Source organism: Schistocerca cancellata, chromosome 5 (assembly GCF_023864275.1).
Source record: "Schistocerca cancellata isolate TAMUIC-IGC-003103 chromosome 5, iqSchCanc2.1, whole genome shotgun sequence".
NCBI lineage: Eukaryota > Metazoa > Arthropoda > Insecta > Orthoptera > Acrididae > Schistocerca > Schistocerca cancellata.
In genome coordinates, this window is record NC_064630.1 from 561,372,013 (window position 1) to 561,391,937 (window position 19,925).

Below are 19,925 nucleotides of genomic sequence, written 5' to 3' on the forward strand. Positions count from 1 at the left end.
ACAGAATGACAATGCACCCCGTCATAAAGCAGCACATGTGAGGCAATGGTTTGTGGACAATAACACTCCTGAAATTGACTGGCCTGAGCATAGTCTCGACCTGAATCCAGTGGAACATCTTTGGCACAATTTAAAAGTCCAACATGAGTACCTTTTCTGGCTTCATCAGTTGAGGAATAACGGGCGCCATCCCTCCACAGACATTCTGACACCTCATTGAAAGTATCTCTCGCTGAGTTCAAGAAGTCACTAAGGACACACCCCATTTGATGTGTGGTGATGGTATTCATGACTCCAGAGAGTAACGCACCGCAGTCGATAAGCCGCCCTCCACACACTTGTAGCGCAGCAGCTGTATGGGTTGGCAGTACGAGCTATACCGAGATCCGCTAGGGACCGGAGCTACCAACCCAAGGGCATCAAGAGTGTGGATAGCGACTGGTCGATGCCTTGTTATACAGGGTGTTGCAAAAAGGTACGGCCAAACTTTCAGGAAACATTCCTCACACACAAATAAAGAAAAGATGTTATGTGGACATGTGTCCGGAAACGCATAATTTCCATGTTACAGCTCATTTTAGTTTGGTCAGTATGTACCGTACTTCCCCGATTCACCGCCATGATTTCATTCGGCATACTCTACCTGTGCTGCTAGAACATGTGCCTTTACAAGTACGGCACAACATGTGGTTCATGCACGATGGAGCTCTTGCACATTTCAGTCGAAGTGTTCGTACGCTTCTCAACAACAGATTCGGTGACCGGTGGATTGGTAGAGGCGGACCAATTCCATGGCCTCCACGCTCTCCTGACCTCAACCCTCTTGACTTTCATTTATGGGGGCATTTGAAAGCTCTTGTCTACGCATCCCCGGTACCAAATGTAGAGACTCTTCGTGCTCGTATTGTGGACAGCTGTGATACAATACGCCATTCCCCAGGGCTGCATCAGCGCATCAGGGATTCCATGCGACGGAGGGTGGATGCATGTATCCTCGCTAACGGAGGACATTTTGAACATTTCCTGTAACAAAGTGTTTGAAGTCACGCTGGTACGTTCTGTTGCTGTGTGTTTCCATTCCATGATTAATGTGATTTCAAGAGAAGAAATAAAACGAGCTCTAACATGGAAAGTAAGCGTTTCCGGACACATGTCCACATAACATATTTTCTCTCTTTGTGTGTGAGGAATGTTTCCTGAAAGTTTGGCCGTACCTTTTTGTAACATCCTGTATACCGGAGCGGCCGCGCGGGATAGCCGAGAGTCTAGGGCGCCTTGTCACGGTTCGCGCGGCTCCCCCCATCTGAGGTTCGAGTCCTCTCTCGGGAATGGCTGTGTGTGTTGTCCTTAGCGTAGGTTAGTTTAAGTTACATTAAACTGTGTACAAGCTTAGGGACCGATGGCGTCAGCAGTTTGATCCCTTAGCATCTTATCACAAGTTTAAAATACTGAAGCATTGAGCTACGGCGGGCAATTCTCTTCAGTGCGCCGACTCGTGTACAGCCTCCAGTTACCGCCGAGTCTACGAGCTACAGAGTTCGTCCGTAGTATCCGAGACTTAGGCTCCGAAGGCATCGTAGGCCTGCTCTGCACTGTACGTAGGCATCATTCAGCGGCACACTGACACAGTTGTAATATTTTAGAGAACATGGAACAATTTCAAACGTCTAATTGTGCTAGAAGAAGCATCCTTCAAGCTAAGTATCTCCTCATATTTACTAAACATCTTTTAATTACTAATTGTTGGGAATCTTTCTGATTGAAGATAACTTACGTCATCCTCCTGCATTCCCAATACAATGTCCCCTGATAGGGTCCGGATACTTTCTGGAATCGTACCTCGCTGTCCAGTTTACACCGGAATGTACAATTATCAACATTTGCGTGCACGTCTCACAAAAGCACTTCACCTTCAGAGTGTGTTGGTTGTGTGTGATTACTGACGGACGTGTTGTTAAGTTCCGGATCGCCTTTAATTTGCGATGTGGTATTTGTAGGCATTTTAATATTCGTTTGTTTGCTATGTCCACACATTTGTGTGTGTGTGTGTGTGTGTGTGTGTGTGTGTGTGTGTGTGTGTGTGTGATCATGGATGCGCTGAGACAAAGACTGACAGTTTTGTTAAACGGTAGTGTCAATAATGGGGGAGACTAAGTACATTATTATTTATCTGATTATGTTCTATATCAGGGTTTTTTTGTTGTTTTTTGTGTAAAATAATCAGTGAATGTTATTTATTTTAATTTGGTCATTTATTACTTTCTAGTTCATGGTCTAGGCAGTTTGTATACGGAAATTATCTCGTATTGTTAGGAGTTTTCTGTTGCAATTGTTTATTTTAAAAATTTTCCTTTCTCTCATACTTACTTTACACAACATTCTTACTGCTCGCTTCTGATAAGCAAATACGTCATTTACTTACAGTGCACTGTCTGAGAAGATAATTCCGTACTACAGCAAGTATTTCAAATATACAAAATAAGCGAACATTCTTTACACCAATACAATGAGAGATGCTTCCAAGGCCTAACACGCTAATCTTAGCTTCCTAGTTAATTTATCCATGTGCTGATTCAATTTTAACTTGTTATCCAGCTGGACCCCAAGAAATTTTACACGCTGTGCTTCTTTCAGAATGTAATCATTAATCTGTCCTTGTCCAAAAAAGTCGGCATTGCTTATATGAAATTGTATCACACGTTGCTGGAAAGAATTAGTATAAAATAAAATGATAATGAAATGAAGACTCTGAGCTGTCGACAGGCGTTGATATTCATCAACGGGGACAGTTGAAAATGTGTGCCCCGACCGAGACTCGAACCCGGGATCTCCTGCTTACAGGGCAGACGCTCTATCCAACTGAGCCACCGAGGGCACAGAGGATAGTGCGACTACAGGGATTTATCCCTTGTACGCCCCCCCGTGAGACCCACATTTCTAGCTTAATGTCCACACACTACTTTCGTAGTGCCCCTGCCCATTACACTCAATACTCGCGGCAGACAATCTTACCGTGTCCCGTAAGAGTTCGGGCAATGCGTGTGCATCCAGCACAGAAGAAGAAAGAACAGATACCATCCTCATATAGAAGTAGTATACTCTTTTAGAGGTTTCCAATTCACTCAAGATTTGTTGTTGCAACAGTGCAAATGGAGTACATGAAATGACTATCTTTATGTGTCAATAGCATTAGCTGTTCTGAGTTACAAGGTACTGACCCATGCTGAAACACTCACGTTAGTACGTGGTGTAGCTTCCACTGGCAGCAATGCAGGCGCTCACTCTGGCATACAGTCGATCATAGAGGTGGTGAATAATGTCCTGGGATACGTTATTCCCTGCCTGCTCGATCTGTTCACATATTTCTGTACGAGTTGTTGGTTGACGTGTCACTCGTGTCACTTCTCGTCCCATCATATCCCACAAGTGCTCGATTGGAGACAAGTCCAGATCATGCTGGCCAACGATGCTGCTGCACATCTTGCAGAGCACGCTGAGTTTCAAGGGCAGTGTGTGGGCGAGCATTATCCTGCTGGAACAACACATTACGTTCCTATTTTTAAAAAACGGCAAAAGAACTGGTCTAACTACATTCTGCACGTACCGAGGGCTGTTTAGCATCCCCTCCAAAAATACCAAATGTGAACGAGAGTTGTAGCTTGTCGCACCCCAGACGGTAAGATCTGAGGTGGGGCCAGCGTGTCGTGGACGGTTGCACTCTAAGAGACAGCACTCACCAGGCCTACGTCGTTAACGACCATCACATGCGTGCAGACAGAACCTGCTAGCATCGCTGAAGACCACAGCGAGCCATTCCATCTTCCAAGTGATCGTTCGTCGCCACTACTCGAACCATGAACGACAGAGCTGTGGGGTGAGTGGAAGATGGACTGGAGGTGTGCGTGCCAGTAGTCCCACTCCTAATAATCCGTTTGCAATAGTTAGTGTTGAAAAACCTGGGCACACAAGCCCTCTTATCTGTGCTGTGGTATCTGTGCGATCTGAGACTACTGCCCCAACAATATGACGATCCTGACGGGAGTCTGTCTGCGTGGACGTCCAGAACCTCACCTAGGAGTGTGAGAATGTTCACGTGACCAGTGATATTAGTATTGTTGACAAACTGGCGTAGCACGTTCAACTTGTAGGTAATCCGCCACTCGGAAGGCCACAGTTTTGATCCCTTTCAAAACTCGCTTATTTGGCTGTAAGAAGTATGATTGAGTCTCCTTGGCATGGTTGCCTGCTTGCTTCACAAATTTGCACCACACTGAGCCTTCTGGCTGGGAGCATTCCCCATTAAAGAGTAGGCACAGATGGGGCTCTGGCTACTACACCATTACGCTGTCGGTTGGCGTATTTCTATAAGGCGCGTGCAAAAAGAAACGACCCGGAGTCTGGAATGCGCAAACCGTTGACAGGAGGGTAATATCGTGGCGTGTGTAACGAGGTGTGGTTCCGACCAGAGCGTGGAAGTTCACAGCCTGTCGCTAGAGGGAACGCGTGCACGTCACGTGACTATACAGAGGTAGCAGCAGTATGCATCAATCGTCCAACGCTGCCAATCGCATTGCAGATAATGACATTGAGGCGTCAACAGAACACCAAAGAGGTGTATACGTTTTCTGACAGCGGAAGGAGTAGGAGGAACGGACATTCGTCGACGAATGTCACAAGTGTACGGCAAACACTGCATGTCCCTTGCAAGGATCAAGGCGTGGCACAAGCGCTTCTTGAAAGGACGGGTGTCGTTAGCCGATTATGCACGGTCTGGAGCACCACACTGCATTATTGATGACACCGTCCAGCTGGTGGATGCACTCATTACCCAGGACCGCCGAGTGACAGTGAAAGCCGCAGCCGCCGTGGTCGCATTGAGCGTCGGAAGTCTTCACACCATCTTGAAGGAACGACTGTACATGCGCAAAATGTGTGCCCAGTGGGTGGCCGGCCGGAGTGGCCGTTGCGGTTCTAGGCGCTACAGTCTGGAGCCGAGCGACCGCTACGGTCGCAGGTTCGAATCCTGCCTCGGGCATGGATGTGTGTATGACCTCAGAAGTTAAGTCGCATAGCGCTCAGAGCCATTTGAACCCAATGGATGCCCCACAGACTTTAACCACATGTCGAATGGCCCAGTTGGCCAGCCGTGGTGACCAAGCGGTTCTAGGCGCTACAGTCTGGAACCGCGCGACCGCTACGGTCTCAGGTTCGAATCATGCCTCGGGCATGGATGTGTGTGATGTGCTTACGTTAGTTGGGTTTAAGTAGTTCTAAGTTCTAGGGGACTGATGGCCTCAGAAGTTAAGTCCGATAGTGCTCAGAGCCATTGAATGGCACACTGTCTTGCTCATCTGCAGCGCTATGCTCGGGAAGGGAATGCGTTCCTGGCACGAGCGCTGGCTGAAGATGAGTCATGGTGTCATCACTTCGAACCAGAATCAAAAGGACAAAGTCTTCAGTGGAAGCATCCAGGGTCACCACCACCAAAAAAAGAAAAAAAAGCCCATCCTCACGAGTGCACGAAAGGTTATGCTGACGTTGTTCTTTGACCAAGATGGCCCCTTTCTGATTCACTTCCTGCAGCACGGGACAACAGTAAATTGCCAGCGTTACTCGCAAACCTTGACCACCCTTCGTCAAGCGATCAAATCAAAACGACCAGGCAATCTCACCCATGGGGTCATTCTGCTCCACGACAAAGTAAAGCCTCATACGGCCAACACAGTCGCGGCACTCGTGCAGAAATTCAAATAGGAGGTTCTCGGACACCCTCCATACAGTCTGGACCTCTCTCCCTGTGATTACGCCATTTTTGGTCCCCTTAAAGAGGCTCTGAGTGGCAAACGATTCACCTCGGCATACGACGTCCAGCTGTACGTGCGGAACTGTTTAACATTACAACCCGAGGAATTTTACGAGACAGCCATTCACCACCTTGTGTCACAGTGGGACAAGTTTCTCAACAGCCAGGGTCAATACTTCTAACACACAGGTACTAGTCTCTGTAGTTGTGCCTGCGGCTCGTTCCTTTTTAAACGCCCCTTATACTATACTACAGCATATCTATTATCCTCCAGGTGTCATATGGCGTCATTGGGTGGAAATCGACGTCGTCTTTTCAGATATACTGATTTTTTCCGGCCCTGTATGAGTCTTTGTGAGATTAAGACTCCAACTGTCGACGGATAACTGCTTGTAGACCTGTACAGCTATGATCTAAGCTGTGTCTGTTAGAGTGGAGTTTGGAACTTTAACTAGGACGCTCGTGTCGTAAGCAAACATTCTAGTTTTCAGCTGCCTTTTAAAGTCAGTGGAATATCATTTAAGTGCGTTAGGAACAAGACTGGAACCAATAGCAAAGCAGTCCAGTGTGGCCGAGCGGTTCTAGGCACTACAGTCTGGAACCGCGCGACAGCTACGGTCGCAGGTTCGAATCCTGCCTCGGGCATGGATGTGTGTGATGTCCTTAGGTTAGTTAGGTTTAAGTAGTTCTAAGTTCTAGGGGACTGATGACCTCAGAAGTTAAGTCCCTTAGTGCTCAGAGCCATTTGAACCAATAGGAAAACCAGGTGGCACTCCTCATGTTATGTTCCCCCATCCTGAGATTAGTTTCACGCGAGAGATGCAGTCTATTAATGATACCATCTGCTTTATGTTATGGATGTAAGATACCATCCATGCAAGAGGGATGCCTTTAATTCCTTAACGCTTTACTTTGCTAAATAGTATATGCTTGGATTGGCTGGTGTTTAGTTTTCTCCAGTTCCCCATGATCCACAATTCACTTTCACAGAACGCCACACTCTCGATATACAGTTTCTCCGCGCTCTTCAGTATCTAATGCCAGTAGATGACTTCAGATGTCTCATAACAATAGATGACTTCGGATTTCTCACTTTAATTGACCATACTGCATCTTTCAGGTCGTCCACAGTGTTTTCATCAATTTGGCTGTTATCTTTTGTATTCTTCATCAGAAGTTTTGTCTTTACCTTACAATGAAGGGGATCTGATTGTAATCTTGGAGAAAAGAGCTTTTTGAGACAACTTGACTGAAACAAGGGACAGATTAATAGAACTCATCCTGAGACAGGAAAGACTACATAAATTCTGGTAATGGAGCTGGGGGATTTTAGAGGGAGACCAAAGCTTCAAAACAGTAAGCAGGTTGAAACAGATGTAGCTCGCAGTATTTTTCAGAGATGAAGGAGCTTGTACATGACAGACTAGCATGGAAAGCTACTTCAGATCTGTATGCGGACTGTACATCAAGAAAACTACAACGATCAAAATCAAAAGTGCGTTACACACGTCCATTCAGTTCTACAGGTCTAAATATTCTTTATTTTATGTCAGCTGTAATACTGGCACTTCTTCCCCTCATGCTTTATTATTCTTTAGCATCCTTTTTTTTACGTTGATGTTTGGACATATAAGTTAAACAACGGCTACAAAGTTACGAATGAGTAAGTTGTGATTTTTCAGTTTCATTGCAGTTTAATTTATGCTGATATTGTTGATTCTTTCGCTGTTTGTAATTATCTAACATTCTGCGTGGTGTCTGTCTGTTCTAAGTCGTGTCTCTCTACCACTTTCGCGCAACGACGCTCTGAGCGTGTTTTTTAGGGAATTGACTAGTTTGAACCTGGGACCTGTTGCTGGTAAGGAGACGCCAGACCACACATGACATGTAGAGTTCAGAAGAGTTCAGTGAGACTAGCGATGATATAATCAAATCCTTAATGATTTCAGTGTCAGCTCCACTGCACTCCCTGTAAAATAATCTTAATGCTAACTAAATTTAGTGGAAGGGGTTCAAGGCTTTCCTATTTTTAGTTAGCTGGTAATATAACGTCGAAAAAGCAGTTAAGTTTACCATTGGAAATTTTATTCTACTCACAAAACATTGTTTATAAATTGCACTATTGATAAAAGGAAATGTTTTAATACAGGATGATAAAAACGAACTGCGTTCAACAAAAATGTGAACGAATATTCCCTGAATGGTTTTCCAAGTTCTACAATGGATCGAAGGATGACCTATGCTATATCACATCTATAACCTAGGTTTAAATTAAGTTTCACTAAAGAGAAAACTATCAAAATGGTCTACAGTGACCCTCAATTATCTTTAATTACTTATCTAACTTGTCGTAAATTACAGTGGCTGATGTGGCTTCTCAATAATTATACAACAGAGAAATCATCGCGTTTCAGATTTTAACTTACGTAGCAAATGTGAATACCATGAGATTTAATTGACGATCGACACTAGTATTACGTAAAAAGGGATGTAACAGATGAGACTTCAGCAGTTCTGAGTGAAGCTTTATGCGCGCTTATGCGGCATCGCGTGCGTTCATTACCTTGTCGGTGGTTAGTCAGCGTCAGGGAGCGGCGGTCAGCGCAGCTCCACGCATCTCGCCGTCTCCGAAGCAACTCTTTCCTAACTTCTCCTTACTACAATTTACCGAAGTTGGTTTTTAAAAAAAAATATCTGGCTCTGTTTTCATCTGACCAATCAGGGTCTCAATGTTAACCTTAAGCCCCGCCTACAAAAATTCTGTCTATCCAATGAGAAACGTTATACTGTCCGTGGTGGGGCAATGTTTTTAACGTTTGCAACGTAACAGAGACGCGAAAAAGTCTCACGCTAATACTTGCCGCTGGTGTGGCCCTTTTAGTGTTATCGTAAGATCTATACTGTTCTTCTGGAGGGCTCTATCTTTTAACATGGGCTGGGGGGGTTGTCGTGTCGGTTACTTTTCGTGGTGGGGCAATGTTTTTAACGTTTGCAACGTAACAGAGACGCGAAAAAATCTCACGCTAAAACTTGCGGCTGGTGTGGTCCTTTTAGTGTTATCGTAAGATCTATACTGTTCTTCTGGAGGGCTCTAGCTTTTAACATGGGCTGGGGGGTTGTCCTGTAGGTTAGCTGGCGACGTGGGTGTCCGTCCCTTATCGTAGGGCCTTCTAGCTTAACACGGTTCTGCTCTCGGCTTCTGTTCTCGTTTCTCCCCTCGGACTGCGTCTGTCTCACGGTGGGAAGGTATGACATGCAATTAGCATTCTTGTGTTAGTCTGTGGTATTCCATTTGATTACTCATTACTCGTATTACTTTGGTTAACTTAGTGTCACGATTTATTCGGAGCTGTGTGACATACTACTGGATTTGCTTATCATGTCAGTGTTTTCATGGAAGGTGTTGGATTTGCCTGACACCTTACAATTATTCTCTTCTTAGTAAGGATTCAAGAACTTTTACTCCACCTCAGGTTATCGTTGACTTGCCCTAAATTCAGTAATGCTTTGCAGGTAATCTGAGTTTCCGTAATGTTCCGCCCATTACACACCTTATACCGAATTTATTCCACCGTGTTTACTCATAATTTTGATGCCTGTCACTTTTCGTAGTTAACGTAACACCTTGTACACAACACCTAAGACCATTTTAAATAATATATCCTATTATCTAAGTGTTTCCTGTGAAAGTTACATAGAAATTACTCAGCATCAACGTTGATTAGGCAAAGCTATTATAGTAACCTGCTAACGGCGTGTTAGCCCACCCCTGGAACGTCACACAGCAGCCAGTCTGCGTCAAGGGATTTGAGAAATCTTTCGTAGCTTTCCGAATGTGTGTGGCACCAGACGCCTATGCGCAGGTCACAAAATTTCCGTAAATTATGGGCAGTGTGTTTTTGAGCACAAAGTTGGCACCCGATAGCATCTGTGTGAGTTACAAAGGGTTCAGATCAGCCGAATTTGGTGGTAAAGAAGTCAATGTGAGTTGACCATCATGCTCCTCAAACCACTGTAGCGCAACTCTGGCCCTCTGACACGGAGTGTTATACTGCTGGAAGATACAATTGCCGTCGTGGAAGACACCAAGTATGCAGTCATAGAGGTGGTGCGCAATACTGTTCACGTGGTCCAGAATTGACGTGGCCCCTTCGATTACTACCACAGGCTCATTGAAGTCCAGATGAATGACCTCCGTAACACAATGGTGCCCCATCGTGGCGCTGTGCATATTTCGAGCAGACGTTCGGCCGGATGAAACGTGATTCATCCTATCAGGCGACACGTTTTCATTGTTTTACCATCCATTGTCAATGATCCTATGCACACCTACAATCGTAATTGATTATGTCAACAGGAATACGTAGGGGGCCGCGCGGGATTAGCCGAGCGGTCTAGGGCGCTGCAGTCCTAGACTGTGCGGCTGGTCCCGGCGGAGGTTCGAGTCCTCCCTTGGGCATGGATGTGTGTATTTGTCTTAAGGATAATTTGGTTTAAGTAGTGTGTAAGCTTAGGGACTGATGACCTTAGCAGTTAAGTCCCGTAAGATTTCACACACAATACGTAGGGGTCTTCTCTGCAGAGCCCCATTTCCAATGAACACTGAACACGGTGTGCTCCGAAACATTTGAGCTCCTATCAACTGTACTCTCTCGTCAGATCTGCCACTGATCGCCCCCTGCAATGCTTTACAGAGCAGAGCAGGCAAGGCTTCGACTTCCACTTCCACGTTCAGTGACACGGTGTGGAGGTACAACATCTTGTCATCAATTCGTGGTTTCAGCACCCTTCAACCACTCTGCACAGATACTCAGAACAGCAGCAAGTGAACAGCCGACCACTTTCGCCGTTTCCGAGATGCTGGTACCAAGGCATTGGGCCTTAACAATCTGCAATCTGACCTTTGTCGAAGTCGCTTGTGTCAGTTGAACTCCCTATTTGCGGCTCGTATCACCGCTAAAATGATTCGCAGTTAATCTCTACTCCGCTCACACAGGGTACGGCAGTTGCCCCTACCGATGCCGTTTTATGCAACCCGCAATGTTTGTCTGGTCTTCGCCGGCCGGTGTGGCCGAGCTGTTCTAGGCGCTTCAGTCTGGAACCGAGAGACCGCTGCGGTCGCAGGTTCGAATCCTGCCTCGGGCATGGACGTGTGTGATGTCTTTAGGTTAGATAGGTTTAAGTAGTTCTAAGTTCTAGGGGACTGATGATCTCAGATGTTAAGTCCCATAGTGCTCAGAGCCATTTTGTCTGGTCTTCAAAGAAACACTCATCCGTCCAGCTTCCTTTGCCCTTTGGTTTCGTAATGAGCTCTTTTTTTCTGGGGTAGGGTTATCAGTCCCACACGCAACCTTCATCATTTATACAAGCTTTGGACTGGCACTGGGATTTCCATGGTATCTCCCAGAGGCGGGGTTTATGCGTAAGACACAAAGCGGCAACCCTGGGGGAACCCATTTTAATAGAGTGACGCAGGATCTGGCATATGCAGATTATGTGGATTTGTTATCCAGGAGGAAAGAGGACCTGGAAGAAAAGCTTGAAAAATTAGAAAGATATGGAGCGGAGATGGGGCTGATAATCAGTGAAAGGCCAAGTATATGTTAACATCTAGGACAAGCTGCAGTGAAGGAGAAAGAAGCATGACTTTTAATGGAAAGAATATGAACGATGTAAGAGCTTTAAGTGTCTTGGGTCACTGGTAACTAAGAATAATGCTGTAAGAGTGCATGGGGGCTTAATTAAAATAACGATATAAGAATGCAATGCAAATACTTTTTAATTTTCTGTCGCTGTATGTCCGATTACGCTGTTTCGTAAACGGCTGGCCCTGACTAGTATTAGTACGCAATCTGACTGCATAGAACAACAACAAAGAATGAAATGAAAATTTCAGTTAATACAATTAATTAATTAAGTCCCCAGCAACTATAAAACCTACGAAACCAACAAAGCACAAGTGTAGCTGTTCTGTATGTGGTAGTATGACTCAACGCACATCTGGCACGGTTCTTCTTCAACAAGACAAGAATTTTTAAATACCAATTATACTGACGTGATAAAAGAAAATTAGAAATACTATAATTGTGCAAGAAAGCCAAAATTACACTCTAATGCAAGAACACAAGCCAGATGCTTTGTTGACTGAACCTGTAATGATGCATTATGTAGGTCACTGAAATAATGAGAGAGAAAAATAAAAGTAGTTTGTTACCTTAATTTATATTGACGAAATGCACTCTGATCATTACAATGTCTCCATTAGAATAACATCTGCTATCTCTCCCATCAAATAGCTGCATAAAACATGGAACAAACACTCACTACTACCCCATCTCACTCCAACTTCAGCGACAAGCAGTGTCCACCACAACTTCTCGGCAAGAACTGCTTGCCGCTACGTATCTACGTATCAATAATCACTGCCAGTGGAGGCGGCGGAACAATACTCTCTGGCGCGATCTCTGGCGCTGTGGCTCAGTGTAGCCACCTTTCATATGCCCTTCCTCCACGGGCTAGAATTTGATGGTATTTTTGCCAGCATTGGTGGTGAAAATACCACCAAATTCGTCAAAAAAATACAGACAAAAATAAAAGATAACATTAATACGTAAATATCATATAACTAGATAAAATTTTGGCTTTGCACTGACCTTACAATAGCCTAATATATAAAATACAGTAAGGAAAACAAATTCTTTCATACATATCACTTTACATAATAGTTTACACGAATATCATGTGGTTAAACAATTCAATCGATAGCGTCAGCAATGACGAATATGAGCAGGTAAGAGTCTTATCACTTTTCACAAACAGTAATACACAAAAAATCAGTTTATACAAATATTCACATAAAATGTTTTCATAACAAGTAGTTGACAGTTCCAGCAGTAGCACCCAGCATTGTGGAACAGGTGCAGATTCCAACAGGTGACATCATTTCAGTAGAAGCAGTTCATCAGTGGCCCCCAGCAATGTCGAGTAGGTGCAGACTCCAACAGGTGACATCATTTCAGTAGAAGCAGTCCATCAGTGGCACCCAGCAATGTCGAGTAGGTGCAGACACCATCAGGTGACATCATTTCAGTAGAAGCAGTCCATCAGTGGCACCCAGCAATGTTGAGTAGGTGCAGACACCATCAGGTGACATCATTTCAGTAGAAGCAGTCCATCAATGGCACCCAGCAATGTCGAGTAGGTGCAGACACCATCAGGTGACATCATTTCAGTAGAAGCAGTCCATCAGTGGCACCCAGCAATGTTGAGTAGGTGCAGACACCATCAGGTGACATCATTTCAGTAGAAGCAGTCCATCAATGGCACCCAGCAATGTCGAGTAGGTGCAGACACCATCAGGTGACATCATTTCAGTAGAAGCAGTCCATCAGTGGTACCCAGCAATGTTGAAGAGGTACAGGCAGCAAGAAGTAACATCATTTCAGTAGAAGCAGTTCCATTTGTGGTACCCAGCAATGTTGAAGAGGTACAGACAGCAAGAAGTAACATCATTTCAGTAGAAGCAGTTCCATTTGTGGTACCCAGCAATGTTGAAGAGGTACACACGGCAACAAGTCACATTTCTCAGTAGAAGCAGTTCATCAATGGCACCCAGCAATGTTGAGTAGGTGCAGACACCGACAAATGACATCATTTCCATAGAAGTAGCTCCATCTGTGCACCCAGTATTGTTGAGTAGGTGCAGAGAGCAACAAGTGACATCATTTCAATAAAGGCAGTTCCATCAGTTGCACCCAGCAATGATGAGCAGGTGCAGAGAGCAGTCCATCATATTCACTATCACTGATCACACTGTTCATCCGAGTTTATAAGCAGAAATTAAACATGCCCTATTGGCACCAATCATGTAGAAAAAGTACAAGTAACAGTCCATAATATTCACTATCACTGATCACACTGTTCATCAGCAGAAATTAAACATGTCCTAGTGGCACCAATCATGTAGAAAAAGTACAAGTAACAGTCCATAATATTTACTATCACTGATCACACTGTTCATCAGCAGAAATTAAACATGTCCTAGTGGCACCAATCATGTAGAAAAAGTACAAGTAACAGTCCATAATATTTACTATCACTGATCACACAGTTCATCAGCAGAAATTAAACATTTCTAAGTGTCACACATCATGTTGAAAAGTGCAGGTAACAGTTCATAATATTCACCATCACTACTCAGACAGTTCAAGCATGAACAATAGTTTCAATACACATACGAATGCTTTTACACTAAACATACAAATCATAACAAACACACAAATGATATCAGATAATTGTCATATTGCTATTACAAATACACAAACATCAGTAAACCTATAATATTTATGGGTGTCAGTGCAAGCCACTACAAACAAATAAAATAATATTTAGGAGATAGGTTGGTAGGATTAGGAAAGGAAAACACACAAAACACACTCACTCATCTTTCATCAACATTAAGTACTACTGTGTAATTGAATAGTGTTAACTGTGTAAATTCAATTCTGTCAAAATTTTATGTTCAACTTGTGTATCAAGTAGTAGTGGCAGCAATGTATAACAGTCAATAATAGTTGAGTCAGCGTCATAGTCATCATGTCAAGACCAATGTTTGCCAAGCCAAATAAAAATGTACGGTTGCTGAACAACTGTCAGTGTGCCAAGATATGCAACCTCCTCTCTCCAAAAAAAAGTACATACTGCTTAGTGATTTAACAAAGTGTGTGTAGAAAATCTTCCTTCCATTTTAGTGTTCTAGTCTGCTATCTTCATCCTCCTTGTTCCATATAGACCAACAAAAAAAATATGCACCTCACTTATTTTACCTCTTATACACCAAAACTCCAATCAACTTCATACACTCCTGGAAATTGAAATAAGAACACCGTGAATTCATTGTCCCAGGAAGGGGAAACTTTATTGACACATTCCTGGGGTCAGATACATCACATGATCACACTGACAGAACCACAGGCACATAGACACAGGCAACAGAGCATGCACATTGTCGGCACTAGTACAGTGTATATCCACCTTTCGCAGCAATGCAGGCTGCTAGTCTCCCATGGAGACGATCGTAGAGATGCTGGATGTAGTCCTGTGGAACGGCTTGCCATGCCATTTCCACCTGGCGCCTCAGTTGGACCAGCGTTCGTGCTGGACGTGCAGACCGCGTGAGACGACGCTTCATCCAGTCCCAAACATGCTCAATGGGGGACAGATCCGGAGAACTTGCTGGCCAGGGTAGTTGACTTACACCTTCTAGAGCACGTTGGGTGGCACGGGATACATGCGGACGTGCATTGTCCTGTTGGAACAGCAAGTTCCCTTGCCGTTCTAGGAATGGTAGAACGATGGGTTCGATGACGGTTTGGATGTACCGTGCACTATTCAGTGTCCCCTCGACGATCACCAGTGGTGTACGGCCAGTGTAGGAGATCGCTCCCCACACCACGATGCCGGGTGTTGGCCCTGTGTGCCTCGGTCGTATGCAGTCCTGATTGTGGCGCTCACCTGCACGGCGCCAAACACGCATACGGCAATCATTGGCACCAAGGCAGAAGCGACTCTCATCGCTGAAGACGACACGTCTCAATTCGTCCCTCCATTCACGCCTATCGCGACACCACTGGAGGCGGGCTGCACGATGTTGGGGCGTGAGCGGAAGACGGCCTAACGGTGTGCGGGACCGTAGCCCAGCTTCATGGAGACGGTTGCGAATGGTCCTCGCCGATACCCCAGGAGCAACAGTGTCCCTAATTTGCTGGGAAGTGGCGGTGCGGTCCCCTACGGCACTGCGTAGGATCCTACGGTCTTGGCGTGCATCCGTGCGTCGCTGCGGTCCGGTCCCAGGTCGACGGGCACGTGCACCTTCCGCCGACCACTGGCGACAACATCGATGTACTGTGGAGACCTCACGCCCCACGTGTTGAGCAATTCGGCGGTACGTCCACCCGGCCTCCCGCATGCCCACTATACGCCCTCGCTCAAAGTCCGTCATCTGCACATACGGTTCACGTCCACGCTGTCGCGGCATGCTACCAGTGTTAAAGACTGCGATGGAGCTCCGTATGCCACGGCAAACTGGCTGACACTGACGGCGGCGGTGCACAAATGCTGCGCAGCTAGCGCCATTCGACGGCCAACACCGCGGTTCCTGGTGTGTCCTCTGTGCCGTGCGTGTGATCATTGCTTGTACAGCCCTCTCGCAGTGTCCGGAGCAAGTATGGTGGGTCTGACACACCGGTGTCAATGTGTTCTTTTTTCCATTTCCAGGAGTGTATAATCTCAATACCTCAATAATACCTCTTCAATACGTCGATACATATAAACCTTATTGCCAGTATCACTTCACTTCCATAACAACTCTTTCCTCTAGTCAGTCTCCTCGAACAAGTACAGATAAAATCCTAATGCAAACCTCCACATCCCATACAATCCGAAGACACACTGTCAACACACAACCTCTGTGTAATCCATCTGACTCAAATCTTCTACTCATTATGAATTATAAACAAAGAATGCATACATGACCTCTAACAGACTTAGTTCGAATAACTCTCAGTAATTAAGTACGATTACGGAGTGTGAATGATCCTAATATTTCACAGTGTGTACACCACTTCAAGAATTATGGCAAACAGAAGCAAACATGTGGAGTATTTCTTGTGTCAAGTGTCACTTCCTATTTCAATTGCTCGCGAAAAATGCAGTGTAATAACTGTGTTGGTATGTCATGTCGTTAGCTTCCTTCCTATTGGCATACATTTATACAGCTTTCATAAAACCTCCAGCTCATGTGACTTCTATGAAGTTTCTTGTACTAATGTCGTTCGTCGAATTATAGCAGTTCATTTTCCTATCTTAAAAATATAAGGCACTGAGCGTAAGCAAAACAAGCAATAGCGATTAAATATACCAGTAGAGAACAGAATGTCAACAAGTGGACGCAGCACAATTCTTACAACGAGGCTCTGCCAAGCAAACAATCTGTAACTAATACCATAGTGTAACCTAAACTCTATGTTCGTACACTGTACATCAGCATTGCTATATACCAAATTAAAGAGTGGTTGTGACGACAAACAGAAATGTATAAATATGCAATTCATACGCATAGCAGTAAACATATATCTTACATAATAAACAGGTCAGTAGCATCATATCAGCGTAAGCAAATAAATGTTCATATGTAATCTTAATAAATAAACATGAAGGCACAAGCATATAAATCACAAAGTGTAACTTACATACCTAACCACATCAGCACAATTAATCAGGTGACAATTATAATTTAAATAAATAAGCACAGCAGGCACATAATAAAAAAAAAATATGACATCAGTGAAAAAGCAGTGCAGTCAAGCGATGCATAATATACACAAGTTACAACCCAGTGCATTAATAATCATTGTCAAAATCAGTTAACGTACGCAAGCACGTCGCTTCACAAGTAAATTCATAGAACATGAAATTAGTACAAAGTATGAATCACGTAATCGCGAGCAGCAAATTACGTCTAAAGTACGTACCTAAGTGGAAATATGTTACCTGAAAAATAAACTCAATTAATAGTTACCTTTTTTAGTTTATTAGTTTCTTCTTGGAAATTACATTCTTCCTGAAAATTTCTCGATAGCAAGTCGTCTTAACGTCGGCCATGCACAGAATTTACCTGAAGTTCTTAAATATTTTATAGAACCGTATCCTGAAAAATACTGAATGTTAATAACATAATTCATCAAGTCATTATAGCTTTATACTGATTTTATTCGGAGAAAGACTGTGTATTTGTTTACGGCTGTCAGTGCATTCGCACCGAGCGCTCGATCAGCTGTAGGCGAGTGACGTAGAAAGCAATTGTTTGCGGTCAACGACTGCCTTGTGCGGCGCGCAGACTTCACTGTTGCTTTGAGTATGTGCCGCCGCGCCGCCAAAACACAGCGCGGTATCCTTGTATTCTCTGCATGTTTACGTAAGCTGTTGGTTTCTCGAAAGTATGTCATTCCACAAAAATTTTAACGTTAGATATATGATGTATTCCCTTAGAGCGTCGTGATTTCAGAGTTTCTACTTCGACAGTGTTATCATGAATAATTTTGCGAATTCTATATGGACCGTTATAAACCAGAAAAAAATTGCGACACAAGCCTTTTCCTTTGTGAGACAAACGATGAGACTTAATTAACACTTTCTGACCAACTGACAAGATTTTTAAACGACCAGGACGCTTAGCTGATTTCTCTCTTCTAGCAGCCGCAGATGTAATATTTCGTAGAGCCAGGTTGACAATTTCAGAATGCCGCAGTTTCCGTGTAGGCGGAAAAGGAACGATTTCAGAAATGCGATTTGTTGGTGCTTTGTTTTTTAATATCAGTAAAGGCGGTAAAGAAGTTGAATCATTAGGGAGTTCATTCAGAATGTTTTGAAAAATATGAAGATACTGATCCCACGTTCTGTGATTCTGATGACAATAAAGACGACACAATTTATTGATTTCCTTCATCCATCTCTCTGAAGCGTTAGATTGGGGGTGAAAAAGTGAAATGAAAATTGGTTTAATTTTACGACACTGTAGAGTACGAAGCCAAATTTTAGAACGAAACTGTGATCCATTATCTGATATAACCTTATCAACATGACCCACTTCTTTAAGAAAATGTTCGATGAAAGCTATAGATACTGATCGAGCTGTTGCTTTGCGTAACGGTGTAAAACACACATATTTTGATGTCAACTCCACTGCTACGAAAATGTACGCAAAACCATTAGTAGATCGAACCACTGGACCGAACAAATCGACTGCAGCCATGTCCTTTAATTTCGCTGGAATGATAGGAAACAACAGTGCTCTGTGAGAAACTGTTGGCGGCTTAGCCTTTTGACATAATTTGCATTTGGCCAGAACAGATCGAATATGTTTTTCCACATTACTGAAGTAACAATTTTCTCGCAATTTATGAAAGCATTTTCTGGGACCAAAGTGTGCATAACTGAAATGCGTATACCAAATCAGCTTATTAACCCACTCATCAGGAATACAAACTAACCAAACAGAGTTGTCGACCGATTTTCGTTTGAAAAGAATGTCATTGCGAACTAAATAATGCTGTCTAATCGCTATGCTTTCCTTTCTCCTCCACTTCTCCTTAATGTCCTTCCAGATTGGATCCTTATTTTGCTCCTTAGCGATGTCCTGGAGCGGAGACGAAATAAAGTTCTCAAACGCAACACCTTGAATATACATCAAACAATAATTGTTTTCCTTGCAGTCCTCTTCAGCACTTTGTTTCAAACCCATAGGTGCACGTGATAAAGCATCAGCAACAATATTTGAAGAACCCTGTATGTAAACAATACTAAAGTCAAATTCCTGTAGGTACAATACCCATCGTGACAATCTGCCATGAGTTAATTTTGTCGACATAAGAAATTCCAGAGCTCGATGATCGGTGTAAACCTTAGTATGTCTGCCAAACAAAAATGTGCGAAATTTTGTAAAAGCCCAAACAACAGCCAAAGCTTCAAGTTCCGTAATCGAATAATTCTTTTCTGATTTAGAGAGAACACGACTTCCAAATGCAATAGTCTTTTGTACTACAACGCCGTTTTCTTCTATCTCTTGAAATAAATGTGCACCTAGCCCTTTGTATGATGAGTCCGTTGCCAAACAAAAATCTTTAGATAAATCCAGATGTGAAAGAAGTGGAGCAGCAACTAAAGCATCACGAAGTTGTTCAAATTCTGACTGAGCTTCCTCATCCCAACACCAATTAGATTTCTTTCCAGATAGTTCACATAAACGAGGTGTGGCCAAATTGTCCAATCTAACAAAGCGTCTAAGAAAATTACAGACACCAAGGAAACTACGAACATCACGTTTTGTGGTAGGAACAGCATAATTACGAATAGCGTCTAGTTTTTCTGGATCAGGAAGAATACCTTCTGTAGAAATAATGTGACCGAGAAATTTCACCTGAGAACGACCGAATTCAGATTTTTCTAAGTTCACCGTAATGCCAACTCTTGCAAAAATACGTAATAATGAATCCAAAATTTTGTTGTGCTCACTCCAAGAATGTTTAGCAATAAAAATGTCGTCAACATATGAAGTAATATTGTC

At 43.7% G+C, this 19,925-nt stretch overlaps 1 protein-coding gene and 1 non-coding gene across 2 annotated transcripts in view; one reads left to right on the plus strand and one right to left on the minus strand.

The window, feature by feature from the left end:
- Positions 1-19,925, plus strand: part of LOC126188679 (Kv channel-interacting protein 4-like) — a 601,427-nt gene that overhangs the window by 484,618 nt on the left and 96,884 nt on the right. The gene's annotated exons all lie outside the window — the stretch shown is intronic.
- Trnat-ugu (transfer RNA threonine (anticodon UGU)) lies at positions 2,801-2,875 on the minus strand. The gene has a single exon. It is a non-coding gene; the product is annotated as a tRNA-Thr (tRNA).